This window comes from Arachis hypogaea, chromosome 16, assembly GCF_003086295.3.
Source record: "Arachis hypogaea cultivar Tifrunner chromosome 16, arahy.Tifrunner.gnm2.J5K5, whole genome shotgun sequence".
Lineage (NCBI taxonomy): Eukaryota > Viridiplantae > Streptophyta > Magnoliopsida > Fabales > Fabaceae > Arachis > Arachis hypogaea.
The window spans coordinates 68,576,706-68,592,990 of NC_092051.1; the positions used below are offsets into that span (position 1 = coordinate 68,576,706).

A 16,285-nucleotide genomic window follows, 5' to 3' on the forward strand; every position below is an offset into this window, starting at 1 on the left:
GTGCTCCCACGGGTCCGTAAGGCTTCGCAGCTCGAATTACCCTATGTCGCGACACATGCTTATGATAATTTTGTGTGCATACTGTAATAGGTGCGATCATACCAGCACTAATGCACTGGATCCCATCAAAACTCCGCCGTTAAACGTGCTTGGACGAGAGTAGTACTAGGATGGGTGACCTCCTCGGAAGTCCTCGTGTTGCACCTCTTTTCTTTTTTTTTTTTACGTCGTGCTTACCCTCGTTCTTCAAACGACGCTATCTTGAATTGTTTAGCTAAAGCGAGCCTCAATGACGTGATTTTTGACAAGATCGCACGGGCTCCGCAGGGATTCGCAGCTCGACTTACCCTACGTCGCGAGACATGCTTATGATAATTATGTGCGCATACTTTAATAGGTGCGATCATACCAGCACTAATGCACCGAATCCCATCAGAATTTCGTAGTTAAGCGTGCTGGGGCGAGAGTAGTACTAGGATGGGTGACCTCTTGGGAAGTCCTCGTGTTGCATTTTCTTTTTTTTGTACGTCGTGCTTACCCTTGTTCTTTAAACGACGCTATATTGAATAGTTTAGCTAAAGCGAGCCTCCATGACCTGATTTTCGGAAAGCTCGCACGGGCCCGGCAGGTATTCGCAGCTCAATTTACTCTACGTCGCGAGACTTGCTTATGATAATTATGTGTGCATACTTTAATAGGTGCGATCATACCAGCACTAATGCACCGGATCCCATCAGAATTCCGCAGTTAAGCCTGCTTGGGCAAGAGTAGTACTAGGATGGGTGACCTCTTGGGAAGTCCTCATGTTGCATCTTCTTTTTTTTTGTTACGTGGTGCTTACCCTTGTTCTTTAAATGACGCTATATTGAATAGTTTAGCTAAAGCGAGCCTCCATGACCTGATTTTCGGCAAGCTCGCACGGGCCCCGCAGGGATTCGCAGCTCGATTTACCCTACGTCGCGAGACATGCTTATGATAATTATGTGTGCATACTTTAATAGGTGCGATCATACCAGCACTAATGCACCGGATCCCATCAGAATTCCGTAGTTAAGCGTGCTTGGGCGAGAGTAGTAATAGGATTGGTGACCTCTTGCGAAGTCCTCGTGTTGCATCTTCTTTTTTTTTTTTTACGTCGTGCTTACCCTTGTTCTTTAAACGACGCTATATTGAATAGTTTAGCTAAAGCGAGCCTCCATGACCTGATATTCGGCAAGCTCCCATGGGCCCCGCAGGGATTCGCAGCTCGATTTACCCTACGTCGCGAGACATGCTTAATGTAATTATGTGCGCATACTTTAATAAGTGCGATCATACCAGCACGAATGCACCGGATCCCATCAGAATTCCGTAGTTAAGCGTGCTTGGGTGAGAGTAGTACTAGGATGGGTGACCTCCTGGGAAGTCCTCGTGTTGCATCTTCTTGTTTTTTTTTTTTTGTACGTCGTGCTTACCCTTGTTCTTTAAACGACGCTATATTGAATAGTTTAGCTAAAGCGAGCCTCCATGACCTGATTTTCGGCAAGCTCGCACGGGCCCCGCAAGGATTCGGAGCTCGACTTACCCTATGTCGCGAGACATGCTTATGATAATTATGTGCGCATACTTTAATAGGTGCGATCATACCAGCACTAATGCACCGGATCCATCAGAATTCCGTAGTTAAGCGTGCTTGGGTGAGAGTAGTACTAGGATGGGTGACCTCCTGGGAAGTCCTCGTGTTGCATCTTCTTGTTTTTTTTTTTTGTACGTCGTGCTTACCCTTGTTCTTTAAACGACGCTATATTGAATAGTTTAGCTAAAGCGAGCCTCCATGACCTGATTTTCGGCAAGCTCGCACGGGCCCCGCAAGGATTCGGAGCTCGACTTACCCTATGTCGCGAGACATGCTTATGATAATTATGTGCGCATACTTTAATAGGTGCGATCATACCAGCACTAATGCACCGGATCCCATCAGAATTCCGTAGTTAAGCGTGCTTGGGCGAGAGTAGTAATAGGATTGGTGACCTCTTGCGAAGTCCTCGTGTTGCATCTTCTTTTTTTTTTTTTTTTACGTCGTGCTTACCCTTGTTCTTTAAACGACGCTATATTGAATAGTTTAGCTAAAGCGAGCCTCCATGACCTGATATTCGGCAAGCTCCCATGGGCCCCGCAGGGATTCGCAGCTCGATTTACCCTACGTCGCGAGACATGCTTAATGTAATTATTTGCGCATACTTTAATAGGTGCGATCATACCAGCACGAATGCACCGGATCCCATCAGAATTCCGTTGTTAAGCGTGCTTGGGTGAGAGTAGTACTAGGATGGGTGACCTCCTGGGAAGTCCTCGTGTTGCATCTTCTTGTTTTTTTTTTGTACGTCGTGCTTACCCTTGTTCTTTAAACGACGCTATATTGAATAGTTTAGCTAAAGCGAGCCTCCATGACCTGATTTTCGGCAAGCTCGCACGGGCCCCGCAAGGATTCGGAGCTCGACTTACCCTATGTCGCGAGACATGCTTATGATAATTATGTGCGCATACTTTAATAGGTGCGATCATACCAGCACTAATGCACCGGATCCCATCAGAATTCCGTAGTTAAGCGTGCTTGGGCGAGAGTAGTAATAGGATTAGTGACCTCTTGCGAAGTCCTCGTGTTGCATCTTCTTTTTTTTTTTACGTCGTGCTTACCCTTGTTCTTTAAACGACGCTATATTGAATAGTTTAGCTAAAGCGAGCCTCCATGACCTGATATTCGGCAAGCTCCCATGGGCCCCGCAGGGATTCGCAGCTCGATTTACCCTACGTCGCGAGACATGCTTAATGTAATTATGTGCGCATACTTTAATAGGTGCGATCATACCAGCACGAATGCACCGGATCCCATCAGAATTCCGTAGTTAAGCGTGCTTGGGTGAGAGTAGTACTAGGATGGGTGACCTCCTGGGAAGTCCTCGTGTTGCATCTTCTTGTTTTTTTTTTTTTGTACGTCGTGCTTACCCTTGTTCTTTAAACGACGCTATATTGAATAGTTTAGCTAAAGCGAGCCTCCATGACCTGATTTTTGGCAAGCTCGCACGGGCCCCGCAAGGATTCGGAGCTCGACTTACCCTATGTAGCGAGACATGCTTATGATAATTATGTGCGCATACTTTAATAGGTGCGATCATACCAGCACTAATGCACCGGATCCCATCAGAATTCCGCAGTTAACCGTGCTTGGGCGAGAGTAGTACTAGGATGGGTGACCTCCAGGGAAGTCCTCGTGTAGCACTTCTTTTTTTTTCTACGTCGTGCTTACCCTTGTTCTTAAAATGACGCTATATTGAATAGTTTAGCTAAAGCGAGCCTCAATGACCTGATTTTCGGCAAGCTCGCACGGGCCCCGCAAGGATTCGCAGCTCAACTTACCCTACGTTGGGAGACATGCTTATGATAATTGTGTGCGCATACTTTAATAGGTGCGATCATACCAGCACTAATGCACCGGATCCCATCAGAACTCCGCAGTTAAGTGTGCTTGGGCGAGAGTAGTACTAGGATCAGTGACCTCCTGGGAAGTACTTGGGTTGCACCTCTTTTACTTTTTTTTACATCGTGTTTAACTTCGTTCTTTAAACGACGCTATATTGAATAGTTTAGCTAAAGCGAGCCTCAATGACCTGATTTTTGGCAAGCTCGCACGGGCCCTGCAGGGATTCGTAGCTCAACTTATCCTACGTCACGAGACATGCTTATGATAATTTTGTACGCATACTTTAACAGGTGCGATCATACCGGCACTAATGCACCAGATCCCATCAGGACTCCGCAATTAAGCGTGCTTGGGCGAGAGTAGTTCTAGGATGGGTGACCTCCAGTAAAGTCCTCGTGTTGCACCTATTTTTTTTATGTCGTGCTTACCCTTGTTCTTTAAACGACGCTATATTGAATAGTTTAGCTAAAGCAAGCCTCCATGACCTGATTTTCGGCAAGCTCGCACGAGCCCGACAGATATTCGTAGCTCGATTTACCCTACGTCGGGAGACATGCTTATGATAATTATGTGTGCAAACTTTAATAGGTGCGATCATACCAGCACTAATGCACCGGATCCCATTAGAATTCCGCAGTTAAGCGTGCCTGGGCGAGAGTAGTACTAGGATGGGTGACCTCTTGGGAAGTCCTCGTGTTGCATCTTCTTTTTTTTTTTTTTACATCGTGTTTAACTTCGTTCTTTAAACGACGCTATATTGAATAGTTTAGCTAAAGCGAGCCTCAATGACCTGATTTTTGGCAAGCTCGCACGGGCCCTGCAGGGATTCGTAGCTCAACTTATCCTACGTCGCGAGACATGCTTATGATAATTGTGTACGCATACTTTAACAGGTGCGATCATACCGGCACTAATGCACCAGATCCCATCAGGACTCCGCAATTAAGCGTGCTTGGGCGAGAGTAGTTCTAGTATGGGTGACCTCCTGTGAAGTCCTCGTGTTGCACCTATTTTTTTTTATGTCGTGCTTACCCTTGTTCTTTAAAAGACGCTATATTGAATAGTTTAGCTAAAGCAAGCTTCCATGACCTGATTTTCGGCAAGCTCGCACGAGCCCGGCAGATATTCGTAGCTCGATTTACCCTACGTCGCGAGACATGCTTATGATAATTATGTGTGCAAACTTTAATAGGTGCGATCATACCAGCACTAATGCACCGGATCCCATCAGAATTCCGTAGTTAAGCGTGCTTGGGCGAGAGTAGTAATAGGATTGGTGACCTCTTTCGAAGTACTCGTGTTGCATCTTCTTTTTTTTTTTTTACGTCGTGCTTACCTTTGTTCTTTAAACGACGCTATATTGAATAGTTTAGCTAAAGCGAGCCTCCATGACCTGATATTCGGCAAGCTCCCATGGGCCCCGCAGGGATTCGCAGCTCGATTTACCCTACGTCGCGAGACATGCTTAATGTAATTATGTGCGCATACTTTAATAGGTGCGATCATACCAGCACGAATGCACCGGATCCCATCAGAATTCCGTAGTTAAGCGTGCTTAGGTGAGAGTAGTACTAGGATGGGTGACCTCCTGGGAAGTCCTCGTGTTGCATCTTCTTGTTTTTTTTTTTTTTTGTACGTCGTGCTTACCCTTGTTCTTTAAACGACGCTATATTAAATAGTTTAGCTAAAGCGAGCCTCCATGACCTGATTTTCGGCAAGCTCGCACGGGCCCCGCAAGGATTCGGAGCTCGACTTACCCTATGTGCGCATACTTTAATAGGTGCGATCATACCAGCACTAATGCACCGGATCCCATCAGAATTCCGCAGTTAACCGTGCTTGGGCGAGAGTAGTACTAGGATGGGTGACCTCCAGGGAAGTCCTCGTGTAGCACTTCTTTTTTTTTTTCTACGTCGTGCTTACCCTTGTTCTTAAAATGACGCTATATTGAATAGTTTAGCTAAAGCGAGCCTCAATGACCTGATTTTCGGCAAGCTCGCGCGGGCCCCGCAAGGATTCGCAGCTCGACTTACCCTACGTTGGGAGACATGCTTATGATAATTGTGTGCGCATACTTTAATAGGTGCGATCATACCAGCACTAATGCACTGGATCCCATCAGAACTCCGCAGTTAAGCGTGCCTGGGCGAGAGTAGTGCTAGGATGGGTGACCTCTTGGGAAGTCCTCGTGTTGCATCTTCTTTTTTTTTTGTTACATTGTGCTTACCCTTGTTCTTTAAATGACACTATATTGAATAGTTTAGCTAAAGCGTGCCTCCATGACCTGATTTTCGGCAAGCTCGCACGGGCCCCGCAGGGATTCGCAGCTCGATTTACCCTACGTCGCGAGACATGCTTATGATAATTATGTGCGCATACTTTAATAGGTGCGATCATAACAGCACTAATGCACCAGATCCCATGAGAATTCCGCAGTTAAGCGTTCTTGGGCGAGAGTAGTAATAAGATGGGTGACCTCTTGCGAAGTCCTCGTGTTGCATCTTCTTTTTTTTTTTTTACGTCGTGCTTACCCTTGTTCTATAAACGACGCTATATTGAATAGTTTAGCTAAAGCGAGCCTCCATGACCTAATTTTCAGCAAGCTCGCATGGGCCCCGCAAGGATTCGCAGCTCGACTTACCCTACGTCACGAGACATGCTTATGATAATTATGTGCGCATACCTTAATAGGTGCGATCATACCAGCACTAATGCTCCGGATCCCATAAGAATTCCGCAGTTAACCGTGCTTGGGCGAGAGTAGTACTAGGATGGGTGACTTCCTGGGAAGTCCTCGTGTAGCACTTCTTTTTTTTTTTTTTACGTCGTGCTTACCCTTGTTCTTTAAACGACGCTATATTGAATAGTTTAGCTAAAGCGAGCCTCAATGACCTGATTTTTGGCAAGCTCGCACGGGCCCCGCAAGGATTCGCAGCTCGACTTACCCTACGTCGGGAGACATGCTTATGATAATTGTGTGCGCATACTTTAATAAGTTCGAACATACCGGCACTAATGCACCGGATCCCATCAGAACTCCGCAGTTAAGCGTGCTTGGGCGAGAGTAGTACTAGGATGGGTGACCTTCTGGGAAGTACTTGGGTTGCACCTCTTTTACTTTTTTTTTTACGTCGTGGTTAACTTCATTCTTTAAACGACGCTATATTGAATAGTATAGCTAAAGCGAGCCTCAATGACCTGATTTTCGGCAAGCTCGCATGGGCACTGCAGGGATTCGCAGCTCGACTTACCCTACGTCGCGAGACATGCTTATGATAATTGTGTACGCATACTTTAATAGGTGCGATCATACCAGCACTAATGCACCGGATCCCATCAGAACTCCGCAGTTAAGCGTGCTTGGGCGAGAGTAGTACTAGGATGGGTGACCTCCTGGAAAGTCCTCGTGTTGCATATTCTTTTTTTTTTTTTTTTACGTCGTGCTTGACCTAGTTCTTTAAACGACGCTATATTGAATAGTTTAGCTAAAGCGAGCCTCCATGACCTGATTTTCGGCAAGCTCGCACGGGCCCCGCAAGGATTCGCAGCTCGACTTACCCTATGTCGCGAGACATGCTTATGATAATTATGTGCGCATACTTTAATAGGTGCGATCATACCAGCACTAATGCACCGGATCCCATCAGAATTCCGCAGTTAAGTGTGCTTGGGCGAGAGTAGTACTAGGATGGGTGACTTCCTGGGAAGTCCTCGTGTAGCACTTCTTTTTTTTTTTTTTTTACGTCGTGCTTACCCTTGTTCTTTAAACGACGCTATATTGAATAGTTTAGCTAAAGCGAGCCTCAATGACCTGATTTTCTGCAATCTCGCACGGGCCCCGCAAGGATTCGCCGCTCGACTTACCCTACGTCGGGAGACATGCTTATGATAATTGTGTGCGCATACTTTAATAAGTGTGATCATACCAGCACTAATGCACCGGATCCCATCAGAACTCCGCAGTTATGCGTGCTTGGGCGAGAGTAGTACTAGGATGGGTGACCTCCTGGGAAGTACTTGGGTTGCACCTCTTTTACTTTTTTTTACGTCGTGGTTAACTTCATTCTTTAAACGACGCTATATTGAATAGTTTAGCTAAAGCGAGCCTCAATGACCTGATTTTCGGCAAGCTGGCACGGGCACTGCAGGGATTCGCAGCTCGACTTACCCTACGTCGCGAGACATGCTTATGATAATTGTGTACGCATACTTTAAAAGGTGCGATCATACCAGCACTAATGCACCGGATCCCATCAGAACTCCGCAGTTAAGCGTGCTTGGGTGAGAGTAGTACTAGGATGGGTGACCTCCTGGGAAATCCTCGTGTAGCACCTCTTTTTTTTTTTGCATCGTGCTTACCCTTGTTATTTAAACGACGCTATATTGAGTAGTTTAGCTAAAGCGAGCCTCAATGACCTGATTTTCGGCAAGCTCGCACGGGCCCCGCAGGAATTCGCAGCTCGACTTACCCTACGTCGCGAGACATGCTTATGATAATTGTGTGCGCATACTTTAACAGGTGCGATCATACCCGCACTAATGCACCGGATCCCATCAGAACTCCGCAGTTAAGCGTGCTTGGGCGAGAGTAGTACTAGGATGGGTGACCTCCTGGGAAGTTCTCGTGTTACACCTTTCTTTTTCTACGTTGTGCTTACCCTTGTTCTTTAAACGACGCTATATTGAGTAGTTTAGCTAAAGCGAGCCTCAATGACCTAATTTTCGGCAAGCTCCCACGGGCCCGGCAGGGATTCGCAGCTCGACTTACCCTACGTCGCGAGACATGCTTATGATAATTGTGTGCGCAAACTTTAATAGGTGCGATCATACCAGCACTAATGCACCGGATCCCATAAGAATTCCGCAGTTAACTGTGCTTGGGCGAGATTAGTACTAGGATGGGTGACCTCTTGGGAAGTCCTCGTGTTGCATCTTCTTTTTTTTTTTTTTACGTCGTGCTTACCCTTGTTCTTTAAACGACGCTATATTGAATAGTTTAGCTAAAGCGAGCCTCCATGACCTGATTTTCGGCAAGCTCGCACGTTTCTCGCAGGGATTCGCAGCTCGATTTACCCTACGTCGCGAGACATGCTTAATGTAATTATGTGCGCATACTTTAGTAGGTGCGATCATACCAGCACTAATGCACCGGATCCCATCAGAATTCTGCAGTTAAGCGTGCTTGGGCGAGAGTAGTACTAGGATGGGTGACCTCCTGGAAAGTCCTCGTGTTGCATATTCTTTTTTTTTTTTTTACGTCGTGCTTGACCTTGTTCTTTAAACGACGCTATATTGAATAGTTTAGTTAAAGCGAGCCTCCATGACCTGATTTTCGGCAAGCTTGCACGGGCCCCGCAAGGATTCGCAGCTCGACTTACCCTATGTCGCGAGACATGCTTATGATAATTATGTGCGCATACTTTAATAGGTGCGATCATACCAGCACTAATGCACCGGATCCCATCAGAATTCCGCAGTTAAGTGTGTTTGGGCGAGAGTAGTACTAGGATGGGTGACTTCCTGGGAAGTCCTAGTGTAGCACTTCTTTTTTTTTTTTTTTTACGTCGTGCTTACCCTTGTTCTTTAAACGACGCTATATTGAATAGTTTAGCTAAAGCGAGCCTCAATGACCTGATTTTCTGCAAGCTCGCACGGGCCCCACAAGGATTCGCAGCTCGACTTACCCTACGTCGGGAGACATGCTTATGATAATTGTGTGCGCATACTTTAATAAGTGTGATCATACCAGCACTAATGCACCGGATCCCATCAGAACTCCGCAGTTAAGCGTGCTTGGGCGAGAGTAGTACTAGGATGGGTGACCTCCTGGGAAGTACTTGGGTTGCACCTCTTTTGCTTTTTTTTTGCGTCGTGGTTAACTTCATTCTTTAAACGACGCTATATTGAATAGTTTAGCTAAAGCGATCCTCAATTACCTGATTTTCGGCAAGCTGGCACGGGCACTGCAGGGATTCGCAGCTCGACTTACCCTACGTCGCGAGACATGCTTATGATAATTGTGTACGCATACTTTAATAGGTGCGATCATACCAGCACTAATGCACCGGATCCCATCAGAACTCCGCAGTTAAGCGTGCTTGGGTGAGAGTAGTACTAGGATGGGTGACCTCCTGGGAAACCCTCGTGTAGCACCTCTTTTTTTTTTTTGCATCGTGCTTACCCTTGTTATTTAAACGACGCTATATTGAGTAGTTTAGCTAAAGCGAGCCTCAATGACCTGATTTTCGGCAAGCTCGCACGGGCCCCGCAGGGATTCGCAGCTCGACTTACCCTACGTCGCGAGACATGCTTATGATAATTGTGTGCGCATACTTTAACAGGTGCGATCATACCCGCACTAATGCACCGGATCCCATCAGAACTCCGCAATTAAGCGTGCTTGGGCGAGAGAAGTACTAGGATGGGTGACCTCCTGGGAAGTCCTCGTGTTACACCTTTTTTTTTTTTACGTTGTGCTGACCCTTGTTCTTTAAACGACGCTATATTGAGTAGTTTAGCTAAAGCGAGCCTCAATGACCTAATTTTCGGCAAGCTCCCACGGGCCCGGCAGGGATTCGCAGCTCGACTTACCCTACGTCACGAGACATGCTTATGATAATTGTGTGCGCATACTTTAATAGGTGCGATCATACCAGCACTAATGCACCGGATCCCATAAGAATTCCGCAGTTAAGTGTGCTTGGGCGAGATTAGTACTAGGATGGGTGACCTCTTGGGAAGTCCTCGTGTTGCATGTTCTTTTTTTTTTTTTTTTACGTCGTGCTTACCCTTGTTCTTTAAACGACGCTATATTGAATAGTTTAGCTAAAGCGAGCCTCCATGACCTGATTTTCGGCAAGCTCGCACGGTTCTCGCAGGGATTCGCAGCTCGATTTACCCTAAGTCGCGAGACATGCTTATGATAATTATGTGCGCATACTTTAATAGGTGCGATTATACCAGCACTAATGCACCGGATCCCATCAGAATTCTGCAGTTAAGCGTGCTTGGGCGAGAGTAGTACTAGGATGGGTGACCTCCTGGAAAGTCCTCGTGTTGCATATTCTTTTTTTTTTTTACGTCGTGCTTGACCTTGTTCTTTAAACGACGCTATATTGAATAGTTTAGCTAAAGCGAGCCTCCATGACCTGATTTTCGGCAAGCTCGCACGGGCCCTGCAAGGATTCGCAGCTCGACTTACCCTATGTCGCGAGACATGCTTATGATAATTATGTGCGCATACTTTAATAGGTGCGATCATACCAGCACTAATGCACCGGATCCCATCAGAATTCCGCAGTTAAGTGTGCTTGGGCGAGAGTAGTACTAGGATGGGTGACTTCCTGGGAAGTCCTCGTGTAGCACTTCTTTTTTTTTTTTTTTTACGTCGTGGTTAACCTTATTCTTTAAACGACGCTATATTGAATAGTTTAGCTAAAGCGAGCCTCCATGACCTGATTTTCGGCAAGCTCGCATGGGCCCCGCAAGGATTCGCAGCTCGACTTACCCTATGTCGCGAGACATGCTTATGATAATTATGTGCGCATACGTTAATAGGTGCGATCATACCAGCACTAATGCACCGGATCCCATCAGAATTCCGCAGTTAAGTGTGTTTGGGCGAGAGTAGTACTAGGATGGGTGACTTCCTGGGAAGTCCTCGTGTAGCACTTCTTTTTTTTTTTTTTACGTCGTGCTTACCCTTGTTCTTTAAACGACGCTATATTGAATAGTTTAGCTAAAGCGAGCCTCAATGACCTGATTTTCTGCAAGCTCGCACGGGCCCCACAAGGATTCGCAGCTCGACTTACCCTACGTCGGGAGACATGCTTATGATAATTGTGTGCGCATACTTTAATAAGTGTGATCATACCAGCACTAATGCACCGGATCCCATCAGAACTCCGCAGTTCAGCATGCTTGGGCGAGAGTAGTACTAGGATGGGTGACCTCCTGGGAAGTCCTTGTGTAGCACCTCTTTTTTTTTTTTTTGCATCGTGCTTACCCATGTTCTTTAAACGACGCTATATTGAATAGTTTAGCTAAAGCGAGCCTCCATGACCTGATTTTCGGCAAGCTCGCACGGTTCTCGCAGGGATTCGCAGCTCGATTTACCCTACGTCGTGAGACATGCTTATAATAATTATGTGCGCATACTTTAATTGGTGCGATCATACCAGCACTAATGCACCGGATCCCATCAGAATTCTGCAGTTAAGTGTGCTTGGGCGAGAGTAGTACTAGGATGGGTGACTTCCTGGGAAGTCCTCGTGTAGCACTTATTTTTTTTTTTACGTCGTGCTTGACCTTGTTCTTTAAACGACGCTATATTGAATAGTTTAGCTAAAGCGAGCCTCCATGACCTGATTTTCGGCAAGCTTGCACGGGCCCCGCAAGGATTCGCAGCTCGACTTACCCTATGTCGCGAGACATGCTTATGATAATTATGTGCGCATACTTTAATAGGTGCGATCATACCAGCACTAATGCACCGGATCCCATCAGAAATCCGCAGTTAAGTGTGCTTGGGCGAGAGTAGTACTAGGATGGGTGACTTCCTGGGAAGTCCTCGTGTAGCACTTCTTTTTTTTTTTTTTTTTTTTTACGTCGTGCTTGACCTTGTTCTTTAAACGACGCTATATTGAATAGTTTAGCTAAAGCAAGCCTCCATGACCTGATTTTCGGCAAGCTCGCACGGGCCCCGCAAGGATTCGCAGCTCGACTTACCCTATGTCGCGAGACATGCTTATGATAATTATGTGCGCATACTTTAATAGGTGCGATCATACCAGCACTAATGCACCGGATCCCATCAGAATTCCGCAGTTAAGTGTGCTTAGGCGAGAGTAGTACTAGGATGGGTGATTTCCTGGGAAGTCCTCGTGTAGCACTTCTTTTTTTTTTTTTTTACGTCGTGCTTACCCTTGTTCTTTAAACGACGCTATATTGAATAGTTTAGCTAAAGCGAGCCTCAATGACCTGATTTTCGGCAAGCTGGCACGGGCCCTGCAGGGATTCGATGCTCGACTTACCCTACGTCGCGAGACATGCTTATGATAATTGTGTACGCATACTTTAACAGGTGCGATCATACCAGCACTAATGCACCGGATCCCATCAGAACTCCGCAGTTCAGCATGCTTGGGCGAGAGTAGTACTAGGATGGGTGACCTCCTGGGAAGTCCTCGTGTAGCACCTCTTTTTTTTTTTTTTGCATCGTGCTTACCCTTGTTCTTTAAACGACGCTATATTGAGTAGTTTAGCTAAAGCGAGCCTCAATGACCTGATTTTCGGCAAGCTCGCACGGGCCCCGCAGCGATTCGCAGCTCGACTTACCCTACGTCGCGAGACATGCTTATGATAATTGTGTGCGAATACTTTAACAGGTGCGATCATACCAGCACTAATGCACCGGATCCTATCAGAACTCCGCAGTTAAGCCTGCTTGGGTGAGAGTAGTACTAGGATGGGTGACCTCCTGGGAAGTCCTCGTGTTACACCTTTTTTTTTACGTCGTGCTTACCCTAGTTCTTTAAACGACGCTATATTGAATAGTTTAGCTAAAGCGAGCCTCCATTAGCTGATTTTCGGCAAGCTCGCACGGGCCCGGCAGGAATTCGCAGCTCGATTTAAACTACGTCGCGAGACATGCTTATGATAATTATGTGCGCATACTTTAATAGGTGCGATCATACCAGCACTAATGCACCGGATCCCATAAGAATTCCGCAGTTAAGTGTGCTTGGGCGAGAGTAGTACTAGGATGGGTGACCTCCTGGGAAGTCCTCGTGTAGCACCTCTTTTTTTTTTTTTGCATCGTGCTTACCCTTGTTCTTTAAACGACGCTATATTGAGTAGTTTAGCTAAAGCGAGCCTCAATGACCTGATTTTCGGCAAGCTCGCACGGGCCCCGCAGGGATTCGCAGCTCGACTTACCCTACGTCGCGAGACATGCTTATGATAATTGTGTGCGCATACTTTAATAGGTGCGATCATACCAGCACTAATGCACCGGATCCCATAAGAATTCCGCAATTAAGTGTGCTTGGCCGAGATTAGTACTAGGATGGGTGACCTCCTGGGAAGTCCTCGTGTTGCATCTTTTTTTTTTTACATCGTGCATACCCTTATTCTTTAAACGACGCTATATTGAATAGTTTAGCTAAAGCGAGCCTCCATGACCTGATTTTCAGCAAGCTCGCACGGGCCCCGCAGGGATTCGCTGCTCGATTTACCCAACGTCGCGAGACATGCTTATTATGATAATTATGTGCGCACACTTTAATAGGTGCGATCATACCATCACTAATGCACCGGATCCCATCAGAATTCCGCAGTTAAGCGTGCTTGGGCAAGAGTAGTAATAGGATGGGTGACCTCTTGCAAAGTCCTCGTGTTGCATCTTCTTTTTTTTTTTACGTCGTGCTTACCCTTGTTCTTTAAACGACGCTATATTGAATAGTTTAGCTAAAGCGAGCCTCCATGACCTGATTTTCGGCAAGCTCGCACGGTCTCGCAGGGATTCGCAGCTCGATTTACCCTACGTCGCGAGACATGCTTAATGTAATTATGTGCGCATACTTTAATAGGTGCGATCATACCAGCACTAATGCACCGGATCCCATCAGAATTCCGCAGTTAAGCTTGCTTGGGCGAGAGTAGTACTAGGATGGGTGACCTCCTGGAAAGTCCTCGTGTTGCATCTTCTTTTTTTTTTTTACGTCGTGCTTGACCTTGTTCTTTAAACGACGCTATATTGAATAGTTTAGCTAAAACGAGCCTCCATGACCTGATTTTCGGCAAGCTCGCACGGGCCCCGCATGGATTCGCAGCTCGACTTACCCTATGTTGCGAGACATGCTTATGATAATTATGTGCGCATACTTTAATAGGTGCGATCATACCAGCACTAATGCACCGGATCCCATCAGAATTCCGCAGTTAAGCGTGCTTGGGCGAGAGTAGTACTTGGATGGGTGTCCTCCTGGGAAGTCCTAGTGTTGCACCCTTTTTTTTTTGTTTTTTACGTCGTGCTTATCCTCGTTCTCTAAACTACGCTAACTTGAATAGTTTAGCTAAAGCGATCCTCAATGACCTGATTTTCGGCAAGCTCGCATAGGCCTCGCAGGGATTCGCAGCTTGACTTACCTTACATCGCGAGACATGCTTATGATAAAAATGTGCGCAAACTTTAATAGGTGCGATCATCCCAGCAATAATGTACCGGATCCCATCAAAATTCCGCAGTTAAGCGTGTTTGGGCGAGAGTAGTACTAGGATGGGTGACCTCCTGGGAAGTCCTCGTGTAGCACTTCTTTTTTTTTTTTTTACGTCGTGCTTACCCTTGTTCTTTAAACGACGCTATATTGAATAGTTTAGCTAGAGCGAGCCTCAATGACCTGAATTTCGGCAAGCTCGCACGGGCCCCACAAGGATTCTGTTCATACCCTGGGTCAAGCTGTCTGACCCGGGATGTTTAGCGACAAGCCAACCGACCTCTGCAGATCAGACTATCCGACCTCTTCTCAAAGAGCTCAGCCAATGACCGACCTCTTCACAAAGAGCTCGGCCAAAACGCTACAGAGGCCCAATAAGGGCCCAAATATAAGGAACACAGCCCAATCCAAAGGCGGCTCAAGCCTACAGAGAGAAGGGCGGTTCCGTTGAAAATAAGCTGACCTCGCCCAAAGATAAGATAAGATAAGATAAGATAACTAACTTATCTTATCTAAGAAGGTCACTTCTCACCATTATCAATATACTGGAGCACCCAGGTATAACTCATACTCTGATTCTACATAAAACCTGTTTAATACCCATGCTAACTTAAGCATCGGAGTCTCTTGCAGGTACCCCCCACCCTCCGGGGACCAAGGATCAGCAGTGCAGCCAGTCCAACAAGTCGGACGCAGCGGCTCCGGCCACCATCAACAAGTCGGACGCGGCGGCTCCGACCACCATCAACAAGTCGGACACAACAGCTCCGACCAGCACAGAAGATCTCGTCCGAGATCGACCTACAGTTTCAGGTAACCCTCGAAACATTGGCGCCATTGCCGGGGAACCTGGAAGTCATCCCATCACCATGGCAGACGACCATGACAACGACCACGATTTAGATCTAGAGGACAGAACGTCGCACAAAAATGCGGACGCTACACCAAAAGATACTCCGGAATCTAACGGAGACAAAAACTCATCACATCCGGGAGTAATAGAAGCACTTCAAGATCGCCTAAAGCAACTTGAAAAAGAAAGCCAGCATCAACGAGAAGTTGGCAAGGATCTACAAAAAGAGGTAAGGCGACGCCGCGAGTTAAAGGATAAGCTCCTAAAACTCGAAGCAGATCTCAAGGCCAAAACAACTCGATCCGGTCACGAAGACAGCCCCCACAAAGATCAAGACCCATTCACCAAAGAGATCATGAAAGCTAAAGTCCCAAAGGACTTCAAAGCTCCCAACATGACCCCGTACGACGGCACATCAGATCCAAGCCATCATCTTAGCAATTTCAGAAGCAGGATGTATCTCACGGAGGCCTCAGATGCAATCCGTTATTCTCCATCCAAAAGCATAAAGCCGAACACGCTCTAAGCTTGCTAGGGATCAAGCAAGGAGATCGGGAAAGTCTTCGCAAATACATGGAAAGATTCAACAAAGCGTGCCTGGACATACAAAGTCTGCCAACAAATGTACATATCATGGGTCTCATCAATGGCCTACGAGGAGGACCTTTTAGCCCCTCAATATCCAAGAAGCACCCAACATCTCTAAACGAGGTACAGGAACAGGCAAAGAAACACATCAACATGGAGGAGAACTCT

General features: G+C 46.6%; 48 non-coding genes and 1 pseudogene across 48 annotated transcripts; all 49 read left to right on the plus strand.

Annotated features, from left to right (window-relative positions):
• The first annotated feature begins 88 nt into the window (after positions 1-88).
• LOC112762235 (5S ribosomal RNA) lies at positions 89-207 on the plus strand. The gene has a single exon (XR_003182581.1). It is a non-coding gene; the product is annotated as a 5S ribosomal RNA (ribosomal RNA).
• A 188-nt stretch (positions 208-395) lies between these two features.
• LOC112761115 (5S ribosomal RNA) lies at positions 396-514 on the plus strand. The gene has a single exon (XR_003181525.1). It is a non-coding gene; the product is annotated as a 5S ribosomal RNA (ribosomal RNA).
• Positions 515-696: 182 nt separating this feature from the next.
• On the plus strand, positions 697-815 carry LOC112759219 (5S ribosomal RNA). The gene has a single exon (XR_003179998.1). It is a non-coding gene; the product is annotated as a 5S ribosomal RNA (ribosomal RNA).
• A 184-nt stretch (positions 816-999) lies between these two features.
• Positions 1,000-1,118, plus strand: LOC112759226 (5S ribosomal RNA). Its single transcript, XR_003180005.1, has one exon. It is a non-coding gene; the product is annotated as a 5S ribosomal RNA (ribosomal RNA).
• A 185-nt stretch (positions 1,119-1,303) lies between these two features.
• On the plus strand, positions 1,304-1,422 carry LOC112760608 (5S ribosomal RNA). Its single transcript, XR_003181041.1, has one exon. It is a non-coding gene; the product is annotated as a 5S ribosomal RNA (ribosomal RNA).
• A 190-nt stretch (positions 1,423-1,612) lies between these two features.
• LOC112762254 (5S ribosomal RNA) lies at positions 1,613-1,730 on the plus strand. The gene has a single exon (XR_003182599.1). It is a non-coding gene; the product is annotated as a 5S ribosomal RNA (ribosomal RNA).
• A 189-nt stretch (positions 1,731-1,919) lies between these two features.
• LOC112759227 (5S ribosomal RNA) lies at positions 1,920-2,038 on the plus strand. The gene has a single exon (XR_003180006.1). It is a non-coding gene; the product is annotated as a 5S ribosomal RNA (ribosomal RNA).
• A 188-nt stretch (positions 2,039-2,226) lies between these two features.
• On the plus strand, positions 2,227-2,345 carry LOC112760795 (5S ribosomal RNA). Its single transcript, XR_003181217.1, has one exon. It is a non-coding gene; the product is annotated as a 5S ribosomal RNA (ribosomal RNA).
• A 187-nt stretch (positions 2,346-2,532) lies between these two features.
• LOC112759428 (5S ribosomal RNA) lies at positions 2,533-2,651 on the plus strand. The gene has a single exon (XR_003180180.1). It is a non-coding gene; the product is annotated as a 5S ribosomal RNA (ribosomal RNA).
• Positions 2,652-2,834: 183 nt separating this feature from the next.
• Positions 2,835-2,953, plus strand: LOC112759990 (5S ribosomal RNA). The gene has a single exon (XR_003180449.1). It is a non-coding gene; the product is annotated as a 5S ribosomal RNA (ribosomal RNA).
• A 190-nt stretch (positions 2,954-3,143) lies between these two features.
• On the plus strand, positions 3,144-3,262 carry LOC112762097 (5S ribosomal RNA). Its single transcript, XR_003182451.1, has one exon. It is a non-coding gene; the product is annotated as a 5S ribosomal RNA (ribosomal RNA).
• Positions 3,263-3,444: 182 nt separating this feature from the next.
• LOC112759215 (5S ribosomal RNA) lies at positions 3,445-3,563 on the plus strand. The gene has a single exon (XR_003179994.1). It is a non-coding gene; the product is annotated as a 5S ribosomal RNA (ribosomal RNA).
• Positions 3,564-3,748: 185 nt separating this feature from the next.
• LOC112759417 (5S ribosomal RNA) lies at positions 3,749-3,867 on the plus strand. The gene has a single exon (XR_003180172.1). It is a non-coding gene; the product is annotated as a 5S ribosomal RNA (ribosomal RNA).
• A 179-nt stretch (positions 3,868-4,046) lies between these two features.
• Positions 4,047-4,165, plus strand: LOC112760210 (5S ribosomal RNA). Its single transcript, XR_003180661.1, has one exon. It is a non-coding gene; the product is annotated as a 5S ribosomal RNA (ribosomal RNA).
• A 186-nt stretch (positions 4,166-4,351) lies between these two features.
• Positions 4,352-4,470, plus strand: LOC112759274 (5S ribosomal RNA). Its single transcript, XR_003180048.1, has one exon. It is a non-coding gene; the product is annotated as a 5S ribosomal RNA (ribosomal RNA).
• Positions 4,471-4,650: 180 nt separating this feature from the next.
• Positions 4,651-4,769, plus strand: LOC112759414 (5S ribosomal RNA). Its single transcript, XR_003180169.1, has one exon. It is a non-coding gene; the product is annotated as a 5S ribosomal RNA (ribosomal RNA).
• A 185-nt stretch (positions 4,770-4,954) lies between these two features.
• LOC112761252 (5S ribosomal RNA) lies at positions 4,955-5,073 on the plus strand. The gene has a single exon (XR_003181656.1). It is a non-coding gene; the product is annotated as a 5S ribosomal RNA (ribosomal RNA).
• A 165-nt stretch (positions 5,074-5,238) lies between these two features.
• On the plus strand, positions 5,239-5,357 carry LOC112762098 (5S ribosomal RNA). The gene has a single exon (XR_003182452.1). It is a non-coding gene; the product is annotated as a 5S ribosomal RNA (ribosomal RNA).
• A 184-nt stretch (positions 5,358-5,541) lies between these two features.
• LOC112760819 (5S ribosomal RNA) lies at positions 5,542-5,660 on the plus strand. The gene has a single exon (XR_003181239.1). It is a non-coding gene; the product is annotated as a 5S ribosomal RNA (ribosomal RNA).
• Positions 5,661-5,845: 185 nt separating this feature from the next.
• Positions 5,846-5,964, plus strand: LOC112759616 (5S ribosomal RNA; annotated as a pseudogene).
• A 185-nt stretch (positions 5,965-6,149) lies between these two features.
• LOC112762293 (5S ribosomal RNA) lies at positions 6,150-6,268 on the plus strand. The gene has a single exon (XR_003182633.1). It is a non-coding gene; the product is annotated as a 5S ribosomal RNA (ribosomal RNA).
• A 185-nt stretch (positions 6,269-6,453) lies between these two features.
• Positions 6,454-6,572, plus strand: LOC112759232 (5S ribosomal RNA). The gene has a single exon (XR_003180011.1). It is a non-coding gene; the product is annotated as a 5S ribosomal RNA (ribosomal RNA).
• A 187-nt stretch (positions 6,573-6,759) lies between these two features.
• Positions 6,760-6,878, plus strand: LOC112760328 (5S ribosomal RNA). The gene has a single exon (XR_003180774.1). It is a non-coding gene; the product is annotated as a 5S ribosomal RNA (ribosomal RNA).
• Positions 6,879-7,066: 188 nt separating this feature from the next.
• Positions 7,067-7,185, plus strand: LOC112761829 (5S ribosomal RNA). Its single transcript, XR_003182203.1, has one exon. It is a non-coding gene; the product is annotated as a 5S ribosomal RNA (ribosomal RNA).
• A 187-nt stretch (positions 7,186-7,372) lies between these two features.
• Positions 7,373-7,491, plus strand: LOC112762156 (5S ribosomal RNA). The gene has a single exon (XR_003182507.1). It is a non-coding gene; the product is annotated as a 5S ribosomal RNA (ribosomal RNA).
• A 185-nt stretch (positions 7,492-7,676) lies between these two features.
• LOC112760082 (5S ribosomal RNA) lies at positions 7,677-7,795 on the plus strand. The gene has a single exon (XR_003180538.1). It is a non-coding gene; the product is annotated as a 5S ribosomal RNA (ribosomal RNA).
• A 182-nt stretch (positions 7,796-7,977) lies between these two features.
• Positions 7,978-8,096, plus strand: LOC112759832 (5S ribosomal RNA). Its single transcript, XR_003180301.1, has one exon. It is a non-coding gene; the product is annotated as a 5S ribosomal RNA (ribosomal RNA).
• A 180-nt stretch (positions 8,097-8,276) lies between these two features.
• Positions 8,277-8,395, plus strand: LOC112762108 (5S ribosomal RNA). Its single transcript, XR_003182462.1, has one exon. It is a non-coding gene; the product is annotated as a 5S ribosomal RNA (ribosomal RNA).
• Positions 8,396-8,581: 186 nt separating this feature from the next.
• On the plus strand, positions 8,582-8,700 carry LOC112762137 (5S ribosomal RNA). Its single transcript, XR_003182489.1, has one exon. It is a non-coding gene; the product is annotated as a 5S ribosomal RNA (ribosomal RNA).
• Positions 8,701-8,886: 186 nt separating this feature from the next.
• On the plus strand, positions 8,887-9,005 carry LOC112762328 (5S ribosomal RNA). The gene has a single exon (XR_003182668.1). It is a non-coding gene; the product is annotated as a 5S ribosomal RNA (ribosomal RNA).
• A 187-nt stretch (positions 9,006-9,192) lies between these two features.
• LOC112760927 (5S ribosomal RNA) lies at positions 9,193-9,311 on the plus strand. The gene has a single exon (XR_003181341.1). It is a non-coding gene; the product is annotated as a 5S ribosomal RNA (ribosomal RNA).
• Positions 9,312-9,497: 186 nt separating this feature from the next.
• On the plus strand, positions 9,498-9,616 carry LOC112760305 (5S ribosomal RNA). The gene has a single exon (XR_003180752.1). It is a non-coding gene; the product is annotated as a 5S ribosomal RNA (ribosomal RNA).
• Positions 9,617-9,799: 183 nt separating this feature from the next.
• On the plus strand, positions 9,800-9,918 carry LOC112761416 (5S ribosomal RNA). Its single transcript, XR_003181809.1, has one exon. It is a non-coding gene; the product is annotated as a 5S ribosomal RNA (ribosomal RNA).
• A 181-nt stretch (positions 9,919-10,099) lies between these two features.
• On the plus strand, positions 10,100-10,218 carry LOC112762055 (5S ribosomal RNA). The gene has a single exon (XR_003182414.1). It is a non-coding gene; the product is annotated as a 5S ribosomal RNA (ribosomal RNA).
• Positions 10,219-10,406: 188 nt separating this feature from the next.
• Positions 10,407-10,525, plus strand: LOC112762203 (5S ribosomal RNA). The gene has a single exon (XR_003182551.1). It is a non-coding gene; the product is annotated as a 5S ribosomal RNA (ribosomal RNA).
• Positions 10,526-10,709: 184 nt separating this feature from the next.
• LOC112761841 (5S ribosomal RNA) lies at positions 10,710-10,828 on the plus strand. Its single transcript, XR_003182214.1, has one exon. It is a non-coding gene; the product is annotated as a 5S ribosomal RNA (ribosomal RNA).
• A 187-nt stretch (positions 10,829-11,015) lies between these two features.
• LOC112762166 (5S ribosomal RNA) lies at positions 11,016-11,134 on the plus strand. The gene has a single exon (XR_003182516.1). It is a non-coding gene; the product is annotated as a 5S ribosomal RNA (ribosomal RNA).
• A 185-nt stretch (positions 11,135-11,319) lies between these two features.
• LOC112762297 (5S ribosomal RNA) lies at positions 11,320-11,438 on the plus strand. Its single transcript, XR_003182637.1, has one exon. It is a non-coding gene; the product is annotated as a 5S ribosomal RNA (ribosomal RNA).
• A 185-nt stretch (positions 11,439-11,623) lies between these two features.
• LOC112762318 (5S ribosomal RNA) lies at positions 11,624-11,742 on the plus strand. The gene has a single exon (XR_003182658.1). It is a non-coding gene; the product is annotated as a 5S ribosomal RNA (ribosomal RNA).
• Positions 11,743-11,924: 182 nt separating this feature from the next.
• LOC112762078 (5S ribosomal RNA) lies at positions 11,925-12,043 on the plus strand. The gene has a single exon (XR_003182436.1). It is a non-coding gene; the product is annotated as a 5S ribosomal RNA (ribosomal RNA).
• A 192-nt stretch (positions 12,044-12,235) lies between these two features.
• LOC112759248 (5S ribosomal RNA) lies at positions 12,236-12,354 on the plus strand. The gene has a single exon (XR_003180027.1). It is a non-coding gene; the product is annotated as a 5S ribosomal RNA (ribosomal RNA).
• A 186-nt stretch (positions 12,355-12,540) lies between these two features.
• LOC112761781 (5S ribosomal RNA) lies at positions 12,541-12,659 on the plus strand. The gene has a single exon (XR_003182158.1). It is a non-coding gene; the product is annotated as a 5S ribosomal RNA (ribosomal RNA).
• A 185-nt stretch (positions 12,660-12,844) lies between these two features.
• Positions 12,845-12,963, plus strand: LOC112762196 (5S ribosomal RNA). The gene has a single exon (XR_003182544.1). It is a non-coding gene; the product is annotated as a 5S ribosomal RNA (ribosomal RNA).
• Positions 12,964-13,141: 178 nt separating this feature from the next.
• LOC112761229 (5S ribosomal RNA) lies at positions 13,142-13,260 on the plus strand. Its single transcript, XR_003181634.1, has one exon. It is a non-coding gene; the product is annotated as a 5S ribosomal RNA (ribosomal RNA).
• Positions 13,261-13,444: 184 nt separating this feature from the next.
• Positions 13,445-13,563, plus strand: LOC112762311 (5S ribosomal RNA). Its single transcript, XR_003182651.1, has one exon. It is a non-coding gene; the product is annotated as a 5S ribosomal RNA (ribosomal RNA).
• Positions 13,564-13,746: 183 nt separating this feature from the next.
• On the plus strand, positions 13,747-13,865 carry LOC112759342 (5S ribosomal RNA). The gene has a single exon (XR_003180111.1). It is a non-coding gene; the product is annotated as a 5S ribosomal RNA (ribosomal RNA).
• Positions 13,866-14,047: 182 nt separating this feature from the next.
• On the plus strand, positions 14,048-14,166 carry LOC112762102 (5S ribosomal RNA). The gene has a single exon (XR_003182456.1). It is a non-coding gene; the product is annotated as a 5S ribosomal RNA (ribosomal RNA).
• A 184-nt stretch (positions 14,167-14,350) lies between these two features.
• Positions 14,351-14,469, plus strand: LOC112761899 (5S ribosomal RNA). The gene has a single exon (XR_003182270.1). It is a non-coding gene; the product is annotated as a 5S ribosomal RNA (ribosomal RNA).
• Positions 14,470-14,656: 187 nt separating this feature from the next.
• On the plus strand, positions 14,657-14,775 carry LOC112759465 (5S ribosomal RNA). The gene has a single exon (XR_003180209.1). It is a non-coding gene; the product is annotated as a 5S ribosomal RNA (ribosomal RNA).
• The last annotated feature ends 1,510 nt before the right edge of the window (positions 14,776-16,285 follow it).